Source organism: Triticum urartu, chromosome 7, assembly GCF_003073215.2.
Source record: "Triticum urartu cultivar G1812 chromosome 7, Tu2.1, whole genome shotgun sequence".
NCBI lineage: Eukaryota > Viridiplantae > Streptophyta > Magnoliopsida > Poales > Poaceae > Triticum > Triticum urartu.
In genome coordinates, this window is record NC_053028.1 from 619,012,083 (window position 1) to 619,025,511 (window position 13,429).

At 50.5% G+C, this 13,429-nt stretch overlaps 1 pseudogene; it reads right to left on the minus strand.

The window, feature by feature from the left end:
• Positions 1-4,293: 4,293 nt before the first annotated feature.
• On the minus strand, positions 4,294-5,819 carry LOC125519197 (annotated as a pseudogene).
• Between the last annotated feature and the right edge of the window lie 7,610 nt (positions 5,820-13,429).

Sequence of the window (13,429 nt, forward strand, 5' to 3'; positions counted from 1 at the left end):
AACGGGGAAAATGCTCGGATGCATGAGACGAACATGTATGCAAATGAAATGCACATGATGACATGATATGCAATGCATGACACGCAAGCAATGACATGGCAACAACAGCGAATAGCTGGAGGACACCTGGCACATCGGTCTCGGGGCATTACACTAGGCCCCCTTGGTCCTTCGGCCTACAAATTATGTCCCATTTAGCCAACCTGTATTTTGAATTGTTCTCGTCGCTTTGCCAAAAAAACCTAATCGATATCAATCTAACCTTTTCCGTACCCCCACAGGTACTTCAAAGAAAGATAAAAGGAACACCGGCATACTCGTCAACACAGAGTTAATGAGAATTAGTTGTCCCCCATAAGACATAAGCTTGCCCTTCCAGCAACTTATTTTTTCTCAAATCGATCCTCAATGTGCTTCACTCTTTATTGGTTAGCTTTTGACGATGAATTGGTATGCCCATATATCTAAAAGGGAGGGCTCCCGACTCACACCCAAACAACTGTCTATAATTATCATGTTCTTCTTTGGCGCACCCAAAGCAAAATAATTCACTCTTGTTGAAATTAATTTTCAAACTCGATAGTTGTTCAAAAATGCATAAAACCAACTGCATATTCCTCCCCGTCACCATATTGTGTTCCATGAAAATAATAGTATCGTTGGCATATTGGAGGATGGAAACCCCACCATCCACTAAATGAGGGATTAGTCCACCTACTTGACCTTCTTCCTTGGCCCACCAATGAGAACTGCCAACATATCGGCCATAATATTAAACAACATAGGAGACATTGGGTCCCATCTCTTAATCCTTTTTGCCTCTGGAAATAATGACCTATGTCATCATTAACCTTTATTTCAATGCTGCCTTTTTGTACGAAAGATTCGACTTGCTTCTTCCAGGATTCATCAAAACCCTTCATATGTAAGGCCTATTGCACAAATGGCCATTTAACTTTGTCATATGCCTTCTCAAAATCCACCTTGAAGGCAACTCCATCTAGTTTCTTCGAGTGAATTTTGTGCAAAGTTTCATGAAGAACGACTAGCCCCTCCAGGATATGTCGTCCCGGCATGAAGGCCATCTGTGTCGGCTGCACTACAGAATGCGCAATATGTGTGAGTCGATTAGTGCTAACTTTTGTAAATATTTTGGAGCTCACATTAAGCAGACATGTCGGTCTGAACTGCTCAATGTGGACTGCCTCCTCCTTCTTTGGCAACAAAGTAATGGTTCCAAAGTTGAGGTGAAATAATTGTAATTGACCACAGAACAAATCACGGAACATGGGAAGAAGGTTTTCCTTAATAATGTCCCAACACCTCTTACAAAATTTAGTTGGAAAACCATCCAGACCGATGCGTTATTATTTTTCATCTCTGCTATCGCCTCAAATACATCATTCTTAGCAAAGGGAGCCAACAGTATCTCGTTCTCGTCGGTCCCCAGTAGACCTGGCCATCCTCCGGGCCAGGCCGGGCTTCGGGCCAGACCTGACCAAGCCCGAGGTAGAAAACTCAGGCCCAAGCCCGGCCCGGCCCGGCCGTCGGGCCTAGTTTTCAGGCCTGAGCCCGGCCCATCACAGCAAAAAAAAACACCGGGCCTCAGCCCTCGGGCGGGGCCTCTTCAGTAAATGGCAGAAACAGCGGGCCCAGGCCTGGCCCGACCTAGCCTTCAGGCTCAAAACCTAGGCCCAGGCCCGACCCGGGAGCAGCGTCGGGCCAGGCTTTTTCGGGCCGGGCGGCCCATGGCCAGGAGCCCCAGCTGATTCACATCATCAGTCATTTTCTCATCAAGCAACACACAATTATTCTCTCGTGCCCTAAATAGTTCTATAGAATTCTGAGATATACAATTTTAGGTTCTCGTGTCCTACAGTAGTACCCTCATCCTGTTCCAATTGTATGATTCTCTTTCTGTGTTTTCCATTCGCAATCATATGAAAAAACGAAGTATTATTATCTCCTTGAGTCACTTGTCGGACCTTCACTCTGAGAGCCCATTATGATTATCTCCTCTTCCCGAGCTTCTCTTCGGCTTCTCGTTTAGCCTTGCGATTGGTTGCGCCTAGCACATTGACCTCGTCTTTCAGGTCTAAATCAATAATTAGATTGAGAGGCCTCTCCTTCACCAATTTGTAAACACCACTTTGATTCTTTGCCCAGCCCTGCAGGAACTATCTCAAATGTCTAATCTTATATTGGCATTCCTCGATGTTTGTCTGACCTCGGTTTTCCATAGCCCATTCCCTGGCTATCAAATCGAGGAAGCCTTCTCGTTCAAACCATGACAATTCGAAGGAGAAAACATTCTTGTTTCCTACACGGGTCGCCTCCCCAAAGTTAGCAAAAATAGGAGTATAATCAGATAGGCCCCTCTGTAATGCTTGCGTTGTTACAGAGGATATTTTTGTCCGCATTCCACACTACCAAGAACTCGATCCAACTTCTCACACGTTGGATTGTCCAAGTTGTTCGTCCAGGTGTTTTGTCTTCCTGTGAGATCGATCTCTCTAAGGTCTAGACTTTCAATAAGGACATAAAAGACCACAGTGCCACTTACAAAATAGGAATGACAAACCGGGTAGATAAGAGAATTCAAATAAAGAGGAAAAGAAGATAGCAACCGTCGGGCTGGCCCTCTCGTTCTTTGTTTTTTCTCTCCCCCAAACCGGGTAGATAAGAGAATTTCAAATAAAGAGGAGAAGAAGATAGCAACTCTCAAAACGAAACGGGCTTGTCCCATAACATTGCCTCCGGGAAAGAGAACAACAGCCCGAATCTTCGTGTGTTATCCAACGGGGATAAAATTCGAATGATGACAAATTAAATTTAGTCAAGTGAAAAATGACAATTCTTTTTTATTTGCATCTCTCTCTGATGTGTAATAATGCTGGAGTGTCATTTTCTAATCGCCAGTATTGAAACTCTGAGAATGCAATACTGCAGAATTGATAGCACAGTGATACTCTCATTTACAATTCCGTTGCAGCTCAAGCTTTCTACATTTTTCAGGCATGCTTACAAGGTGCGTTCGTCCCTGGCGGTAAATTCGTCAATATACATTACAAAATAAATCATCTTTGAACATTGGAGGAATGGAAATGCAATCCCAGTAGAATGGTGGTCGAGCACGCATCCTACGCGGCTGAAGCTGCCAGCAAACAAATGGGCATTACCGAAAAAAGCTTTCATCCCGTTTTATATATAAAGCAACGATTCACAATAAACCAGTACAAACACACGCCATCACAACACACGCACACACCTAAGGCAGGATACATAGGCGCTAAGCGCAGCAACACCACCCTTATCACTACAAGAGTAATCGGGGACTCTTTATGAACATGCCACCGCGAAGAGATGAAGCCACATACGACGAACCGTGGACTCCAAGACGGCGCCTTTAGGAAGGTTACGACACCGGAGCGCCGCCGCTGCCCGATCTGAGGATCAGAGTTTCCCCTGGAGAAACACGACTGGCAATGAGAGCCGCGACGACGCCGTCAAGAAGGGAACGAGCTTCGCCGCCGCCGGTCTGGCCGAAGACAGAGCAGGTTTTCACCCCGACCAACACTCACCGTCATTGAACGCCACACCCTGGCTACCATGCCGCCCACACGGCCATGGCCACCGGGCAGCACCAAGCCATGGGCTCTGCCCAAGAGCGCCGCACTACCACCACCAGGGCCGCCGCCCCGGCATCCAAGACCTTGACACCTCCACACCTAAGACCCGCCGCTACCCCAACCAAAGAGACGAGCGGAAAGGCCCCGGCTTTCGCACCCCTGAACGGCTCCAGCGCCGAGACCCAAAAGGTCGGCCAAAATTAGCCACCATCGACCCGTCCTGCTGCACCGGGCGCAAGACGAGCACGGTCCTGCAGCCGGGCGCGAACCGAGCACGGTCCTGCAGCCGGGCGCGAACCGAGCATGGTCCTGCAGCCGGGCGCGAGACAAGCACAGTCCTGCTGCCGGGCGCGAAACGAGCTCGATCCAACAGCCGGGCACAAGACGGGCTCGATCTCGCTGCACCGGGCGCGAGACAGGCGATGGACTGTAACTAGGAGAGGGCCAGCCCTTCGACGAAAGTAGTGCCCGAGCGCCGAGGGAAGGGATCGAAGGCCGAAACAGTCCACCTGCAAACGAGCCGACGCCGACGAAGAAGCCAACCGTCGCTGCAGCCGGGACCGCCGAGCTGTCGTGTAGACACTAGGCAACAGGGAGGCCACACCATACCTCCGAGCGCCGCCGTATCCCACGACCAGAGCAGCCACCACGCCGGGCCGCTGCCCTACTCCGCGCCGCTCGCCGGGACCAAACGGAAGGCCCGACAGAGCACACAACCACCGGCCACACCTCCGCCCGCCAACCCCGCCGCCAAAAGACGCGCCGCCGGGAGGTGCAGCCCCATGGGACCAGCCTGAAGCCCGCACGCCGCCACCATGGCTGCACCAGCGCCTGGCCAAGGGCAGCCAACCGCAGCCAACCCCGCCCAGCCAGAGGACCAGCCCAAGGACGGCCGGATACGACGCAGACCACGCCCCCCGCCACCTGCGCCCGGCCACATCGCAGCCGCCGCCGCCCGAAGGCCCCCGCACCTGCTGCTCGCAGCCCCGCCGCTCCACAACAGGCCGGGCCAGCGCAGCCGCCACCGCGCCCACGGCCGCCCGCGCCCCGCGCGAGCGCCGCGTCCCATGGAGGTCGTCACATCCCGCGCTGCAGGACCGCCGAGGGAGGAAAGAGATCCCCGCCGCCGCCTACGCCGACCGGGCTTTGCCCGGCGGCGCGCTCCGGCGGCGGCGAGGGAGGGGGCGCGAGGAGGAGGACGGCGGCGGCGCGATTTAGGGTTCGCCCCGCCCCTCCCGCTCGCGGGAGCGGGACGGGACGAGTTGTTGGTTGTCCCGGAAGAAGACATTTAGCAAAGCCAACAAATGGGCATTGGAGCCCCTCTAAAACCTCGAACCCGTCGCGCGACAGGCGCTCCTCGGGGAACAGCTCACGAAGCCGGCTGCCGCCTCGGCGGGTCAGCAGCTTCTGCTCCGCGGCGGCGAGCGGCGTGGATGCCATACACATGCTACCGAGCACGCGGAAAATTCTGAGGAGCTGGTCGGTCGCGCTGTGGCCAGGGAACAGTGGCTCGCCGGCGAGCAGCTCCGCCATGACGCAGCCGAGCGACCAGGCATCCACGAGCTCGTCCTAGTCCGGCTTCCCCAGGAGCATCTCGGGATCCATGTACCAGAGCGTGCCAGCCTGACCGCGCGGCGGCGTCGCGCTCGCCATGGAAATGGCCAGCCCGAGATCACATATCTTCACCACACCCTCGCCGCCGACGAAGATGTTCCCGGGCTTGATGTCCCGGTGGACGATGCCCGGCTCATGCATCCTCCCGGCGCCGCTCAGAAGCTGCCGCATGACGCGGCGGGTCTCCTTCTCCGCGAACGGTCGGCGGCGACCACGCAGGACGTGACAGAGGCTCGGGCCGACGTGCTCCAGGACGAGGCTGCACGATGCCGTGCAAGCCGACGACGGAGGGGTGGCCGCGGCACGCCGCGAGGTAGCACGCCTCACGCAGCAGGTCGCGGTGGAGCGTGTCGGCACGGCGCCTCCTCTTGCCGCTGCCGTCGTCGGGCGAGCGGATGAGGCATTTGAGGGCGACGTCTTGACGACGACGCCGAAGACGCCCTTCCCGAGCACGCGCGTCAGCTCGTAGTCCTCGGTGCTCCCGATGCGCCGTCTCTTGTGGGAGCCGGCGTCGTGGTCATTGATCATGGCGCCAATGGCGGCTTCGACGGCGGCGATTCGCCAGACGGTGGCCATGGGTTGCCCGACCCAGCTGCTGGTGCGTGTCGGTAACCATGGGGTGGCAAGATTTCGTGGCGTGCGGGCAACGCGTGGTGCGCGTTTGCCGCTGCTCAATCGGATTCCACTGGAGCGAAACGCGCTTCCGAATTCGATCGGGAGTGGTGCTCTGCTCGCGTCACCGCCTCGCCGGGAGATATAAGCTGCATTGGGGGCCTCGTGGTAGGCGATCGCCTTCTTCCTTCCCAATTTCCCCATCCAATCCTCCCCACTCCCCCATCCACCACAAGATCGATCACAGGAGCTCGCGGAAAAGCCGCCGCCATGGCCGCGCAGATGCTCCGCCGGTGGAACAGCTTCTACGGTGCCTTCGACCCCGTGGACGCCGCCATCGAGGCCGCCGACCCAGACCAATTTTCCCGCCACGTGTTCCAGCGCGCGAGGGGGGACCTGCTGGTAGGGCTCTGCAACGCCGCCGACGACGACCAGGCGGAGCGTATCTGCGGGATTCTCGACGACCTCATGGCAGAGTCTCTCGAGACGCTCAGGGTGGTTCCATCAACGCCAGAGGTGCCCATCTCCACGGAGCTCGCGGAGTCTGTGCGCGCGCTGCGGGAGCACGACTCGGAGCGCGTCCGCCTCCTCGCGCGCGGCATCGTGAGCGGGTGGGAGACCTCCGTCCAGGACGAGGTCGTCGAGGTCACAGCAGCCATGCCCATGAAGAAGAAGGTGGAGAACGTCCCGCAGCAGCGTGTCCTGACGCAGGCCGTCGAGGTCACTCCACCTACCGTCGGCCAGCAGCAGCGTGCCTGCGCCGGTCCTGACGCGAAGACGAAGCGGCCTCACAAAATCTTCGGCGAGCCTTTGGCCAAGAAGACGGCGGAAATCATCAAAAAGGCGTCCGATCCTGCCGCCGGCTTCGTCGACGGTGACCGTGCCCGGCTCTGCTCGGAGGAGAAGATGGAAGCCGCGAAGCGCAAGCTCCGCCAAGGTTACCAGGAAGCAGCGGACGCCAAACGGCGGCGCAAGACGCAGTTGGTGCAGGCGCCCAAGATGATGCAGCCGGCGTCTCAGATGCAGCCGATCAGGAGGTGCACTAGCTCCATGGTCAAGAAGACCTTCGCGGTCAGGACGCAGCTTCAGGTGTAGCTCTAGTCAAGAAGACAGTTGATCCAGAACTACTCCTGGTCACTTTTTAGGTCACTTTTATGTATATCCTTCTTCTCGAAGACTCGAACATGGCATACTGTAGTTGTAAGTAAAGTAGCACTACTGCAATGCAGTTGCTCGTAGCTCGTATGCATGTTCTGTATGTACGTGATCGAAAGAAGTTGATGAATTGAAAGCGAGATTTAGTGTTTAAAATCTGCTGAAATCTGCAAAGAACTGAAAGAAATTGATCCTCGTGTTGGGAAAGATGTGTTTGCGTCGAATTATATAATTCTGCACTGACATAAGCAATCAACAAATGTCTCCTTTTGCAATTATGTGTTTCTCATGTCCATGTTCAGACTTGCAGAGGCGGGGCTTCCCCCTTTTTCGACAAAAAATGTTCAGACTTGCAGTCTAAGTAGCAATTGGAATTCTGTCAAAATTGACAAAATTCTCTTCTTGCTGTTTCTTGATATGAAACTACATATGTATGACATAACCATGATATACATTCAGAAAAAGATGAATCTTTCCTGAGGTTTGCAAGTTGGATTATACTCAACACAGATTGCATACAAAGCAGCGGCAAAATATGGACCAGCGTATATCAGCTTTTGCCTTCTTCTGTTTATACTTATAGCGAGGTATTTTTATTTTAATGTAGAAAAAGCTGTGTTAAAGGCCATAGAAAACGTTCAGAGTTTCCATGTGCTCATACCCGACGTTCGACACTGTCAGGGTCCAATATTGATAGTTGTACATGATTTCCCTTTCATACATGATGCAATGCCATTATTGGCATTTAGAACCCTGATTCGGTTCATATCTGCAGCCCATGAGAGCCAATCATCACACTCCAAGGTTACCATTGATAAACAACGGTAGAGACCCCATGCCCCTCTCTCCATCTTTTTATATTGCCAAATGACCTGTAAGAGCATCTACAGCCAGACCCCTCAATTCCACACCCCTCAATTTCGCCCCAAACATTGAGTGGCCTACCCGGGCGATGTCTAGACAAAATTTGGCCACTCAACCGGGCTACCCAAACCTATCCCTAATGTCGGGGTTGTCTGGCAACCCCCATATCCAGCCCATGTCTGGGGCGGATATGGGGTAGCCGGTATGGCCCACGCCGTCCCCACCATCATCATCCGCACTCCATCGGCTTAACTAGTTTGTGGGCAAAAATGTCCGGTTTCCGGAATTCTGAGTTGACTTACCTACTTGCATCCACCTTGGAAACTTATCTACATGCAAAGAAGTTTACTCATATTTCAGAATGTATTGTTCCTTTATACCTTAAATTGAAACAATCATGAATTTTATAATCAGAACAAGGGTGAAACTAGACAAAAAAATGATGAAAGAAACTAGAGAATTGATTGTGTCCATCTAAAAACTAAGTACTTCAACACCGAAGTTTTTGAAAACCAAAATAATCAAGCAAAGAACTTGAAGGGAAGTCATTACAAAATACAAAGGTAAATCTTATAACAATGTTGGCTATAAAAAGAAATTGATAGTAACCAAGCATGCAAATTTTACCTATGGTACAGGATGAATGATATTGGGCAATTCTAGACAAACCTCAGATGGTAACGAGAACCTACAATGAGAAAATTATGTGCCAATGACAGTATTGTGTTCCTGGAGGGATCAACGGAAAATATGATGGAGCTGAAGGAAATTCTGAGGCAGTACGAGGAGGCTTCAGGTCAGCGCATTAACTTACAAAAATCTGCCATCTTCTTTGGCAAAGGCACTCAGGATGACATGAAAAGCCAATTAAAAAACATACTAGGTGCTCATAATGAGGCACTTGGCGAGCGTTATTTGGGTCTCCCCACACTGGTTGGGAGATCAAAGGATGGTACTTTCAAATATGTCACGGAGTGCTCGAAAGGAAAGGTTAACGGTTTGAAGGGACAGGGACTATCAAAGGCTGCGCGGGAAGTACTTGTTAAGTCAGTACTCCAAGCTACACCAACCTACACCATGAGTTGTTTCCACCTCACAAAGAAATGCGCCGGAACCTGACTTCTATCTCGTCAAAATTCTGGTGGGGGGGGGGGGGCAACAAATGGTGATAAGAAGGTGCATTGGATCTCTTGGGAGAAGATGTGTGAGGCAAAGCGGGATGGGGGTCTTGGCTTTCGTGATCCGGAAGCTTTCAACCAAGCCCTTTTGGCCAAACAGACATGGAGGATCTTACAATACCCAACGTCGTTATGTGCTCGAGTTCTTAAGGCAAGGTACTTTCCAGATACCACGATTATGTCAGCCATGTGTCCCTCGGGGGGTTCCTTCACTTTTCAGAGTATCCTCTGTGGGCGTGATCTTTTGAGAGAAGGACTTGTTTGGAGGGTCGGTGATGGAACAAGTATCAATATACACCATCATAACTGGATCCTGAGAAGCGACAGCATGAGGCTACTCGGGGCTTTGTTTGTGCAGGGTGTGACTAAGGTGGCAGATCTACTGGTGGCGTCAGGCGATGCTTGGAACAATATCAGAGTTGATGGAATGTTCTCGCCGGATGATGCGCAAGACATAAAACAAATAGCTATTGGGGGGGCCATCGATGGAGGACTGCTTAGCTTGGAACTATACGAAGAACGGCATATTCACGGTGCGTTCCGCTTATCACATGAGAATGACTATGAATAAGCTGAAAACCGGATGGCCAGAATCTTCTAGTTCAGTCAACAAGCATAAAGGGCACTTGGGCCTTTGGGATACCAGCGCACCAAGCAAGACTAAGATTCACATGTGGAGAGTGATTAGGAATGGCTTGGAGGTGGATGCGGAGCTGCTGCAATGGAGGATAAAGCCAAGAGTTTTATGTACAGTGTGTGGACGTGAAGACTATCATGCATAGATTTTGGACTTGCCAACACTCAGTCCAGTTTTGGAACCAGTTGCGTTCAGAAAAGGGAGTGACGGTGGCAGCCCCACCGAGTTTCACATGCTCCCAGGGCGAGCTGGCGAATTGGATGCTTTTGGGTGGTTTGCCGAAGCTCATGAAGATGAGTGACATGCGATGATCCATGCAGTTTATGCCCTATGGCTGGCACGAAACGAGATAAAGAATGGCAAGAGGATTGAGGCACCACATGAAATAATAGAGAGGGTTTGCTCTTTTATGAGAGAATGGAGGGAGGTTCACGAGAAGCCGGGTCGGGAGGTCTCCCACCTGCTCACGAGAGCTTGAGAAAGTGTTTACCCGGTCAAAATTGGTTGACCCAATTCTAAATTGAATACGTCAATTAATTATGAGACCTCAAAAATTAGGAAGCATAGTGTGTAGTATAAAAGAATTGAATGAGAGAGGTTTGAGAAATTGTTGACCCGGTCAAAATCAGGTGACCAAATTATAATTGAAGACCTCAATTGAATGTGGGCTCTTTAAAACTAGAGGCTTAGTGTTATAGAGTATGTCTTGGCTTCAAATGGCGTATATCAGTTCAACGATGCCTTCAACAATGCAACGACACAAATACGTCGATTCATCCGTCATGACCGAAGTCGGTGTGGTTTTCACCGGCAGTCGCACCTGTTGGGTTTCGTAGTAATTTCAAAAAATTTCCTACGCACACGCAAGATCATGGTGATGCATAGCAACGAGAGGGGGAGTATGATCTACATACCTAGTAGATCGACAACGGAAGCGTTTGGTTGATGTAGTCGTACGTCTCCACGATCCGACCGATCAAGCACCGAAACTACGGCACCTCCGAGTTCTAGCACACGTTCAGCTCGATGACGATCCCCGGACTCCGATCCAGCAAAGTGTCGGGGAAGAGTTCCGTCAGCACGATGGCGTGGTGACGATCTTGACGTACTACTGCTGCAGGGCTTCGCCTAAGCACCGCTACAATATTATCGAGGACTATGGTGGCTGGGGGCGCCGCACACGGCTAAGGGATAGATCACGTGGATCAACTTGTGTGTCTCTGGGGTGCCCCTGCCTCCATATATAAAGGACTAAAGGGGGGAGGCGGCCGGCCAAGGAGGGCGCGCCAGGAGAGTCCTACTCCCTCTGGGAGTAGGATTCCCCCCCCCCCCCCAAATCCTAGTTGGAATAGGATTCACGGAGGGGGGAAAAGAGAGAGAGGGGCCGGCCCCCTCTCCTTGTCCTATTCGGACCAAGGGAGGGGAGGGGCGCGCGGCCCATGTAGGGCTGCCTCTTCTCTTTTCCACTAAGGCCCATCATGGCCCATTTAGCTCCCGGGGGGTTCCGGTAACCTCCCGGTACTCCGGTAAAATCCCGATTTCACCCGGAACACTTCCGGTATCCAAACATAGGCTTCCAATATACAATCTTTATGTCTCGACCATTTCGAGACTCCTCGTCATGTCCGTGATCACATCCAGGACTCCGAACAACCTTCGGTACATCAAAATGCATAAACTCATAATATAACAGTCATCGTAACCTTAAGCGTGCGGACCCTACGGGTTCGAGAACAATGTAGAATGACCGAGACACGTCTCCGGTCAATAACCAATAGCGTGAACCTGGATGCCCATATTGGCTCCTACATATTCTATGAAGATCTTTATCGGTCAGACCGCATAACAACATACGTTGTTCCCTTTGTCATCGGTATGTTACTTGCCCGAGATTCGATCGTCGGTATCAATACCTAGTTCAATCTCGTTACCGGCAAGTCTCTTTACTCGTTCGTAATACATCATCCGCAACTAACTCATTTAGTTGCAATGCTTGCAAGGCTTATAGTGATGTGCATTACCGAGAGGGCCCAGAGATACCTCTCCGACAATCGGAGTGACAAAATCCTAATCGAAATACGCCAACCCAACAGTACCTTTGGAGACACCTGTAGTACTCCTTTATAATCACCCAGTTACGTTGTGACGTTTGGTAGTACCCAAAGTGTTCCTCCGGTAAACGGGAGTTGCATAATCTCATAGTTATAGGAACATGTATAAGTCATGAAGAAAGCAATAGCAACATACTAAACGATCGGGTGCTAAGCTAATGGAATGGGTCATGTCAATTAGATCATTCTCTCAATGATGTGATCCCGTTAATCAAATAACAACTCATTGTTCATGGTTAGGAAACATAACCATCTTTGATTAACGAGCTAGTCAAGTAGAGGCATACTAGTGACACTTTGTTTGTCTATGTATTCACACATGTATTATGTTTCCGGTTAATACAATTCTAGCATGAATAATAAACATTTATCATGATTATAAGGAAATAAATAATAACTTTATTATTGCCTCTAGGGCATATTTCCTTCAGTCTCCCACTTGCACTAGAGTCAATAATCTAGATTACACTGTAATGATTCTAACACCCATGGAGCCTTGGTGCTGATCATGTTTTGCTCATGGAAGAGGCTTAGTCAACGGGTCTGCAACATTCAGATCCGTATGTATCTTGCAAATCTCTATGTCTCCCACCTGGACTAGATCCCGGATGGAATTGAATCATCTCTTGATGTGCTTGGTTCTCTTGTGAAATCTGGATTCCTTTGCCAAGGCAATTGCACCAGTATTGTCACAAAAGATTTTCATTGGACCCGATGCACTAGGTACGACACCTAGATCGGATATGAACTCCTTCATCCAGACTCCTTCATTTGCTGCTTCCGAAGCAACTATGTACTCCGCTTCACATGTAGATCCCGCTACAACGCTTTGTTTAGAACTGCACCAACTGACAGCTCCACCGTTTAATGTAAACACGTATCCGGTTTGCGATCTAGAATTGTCCGGATCAGTGTCAAAGCTTGCATCAACGTAACCTTTTACGATGAGCTCTTTGTCACCTCCATATATGAGAAACATATCCTTAGTCCTTTTCAGGTATTTCAGGATGTTCTTGACCGCTGTCCAGTGATCCACTCCTGGATTACTTTGGTACCTCCCTGCTAGACTTATAGCAAGGCACACATTAGGTCTGGTACACAGCATTGCATACATGATAGATCCTATGGCTGATGCATAGGGAACATCTTTCATATTCTCTCTATCTTGTGCAGTGGTCGGGCATTGAGTCTTACTCAACTTCACACCTTGTAACACAGGCAAGAACCCTTTCTTTGCTTGATCCATTTTGAACTTCTTCAAAACTTTGTCAAGGTATGTGGTTTGTGAAAGTCCAATTAAGCGTTTTGATCTATCTCTATAGATCTTAATGCCTAATATGTAAGCAGCTTCACCGAGGTCTTTCATTGAAAAACTCTTATTCAAGTATCCCTTTATGCTATCCAGAAATTCTATATTATTTCCAATTAGTAATATGTCATCTACATATAATATCAGAAATGCTGCAGAGCTCCCACTCACTTTCTTGTAAATACAGGCTTCTCCAAAAGTCTGTATAAAACCAAATGCTTTGATCACACTATCAAAGCGTTTATTCCAACTCCGAGAGGCTTGCACTAGTCCATAAATGGATCGCTGGAGCTTGCACACTTTGTTAGCTCCCTTTGGAT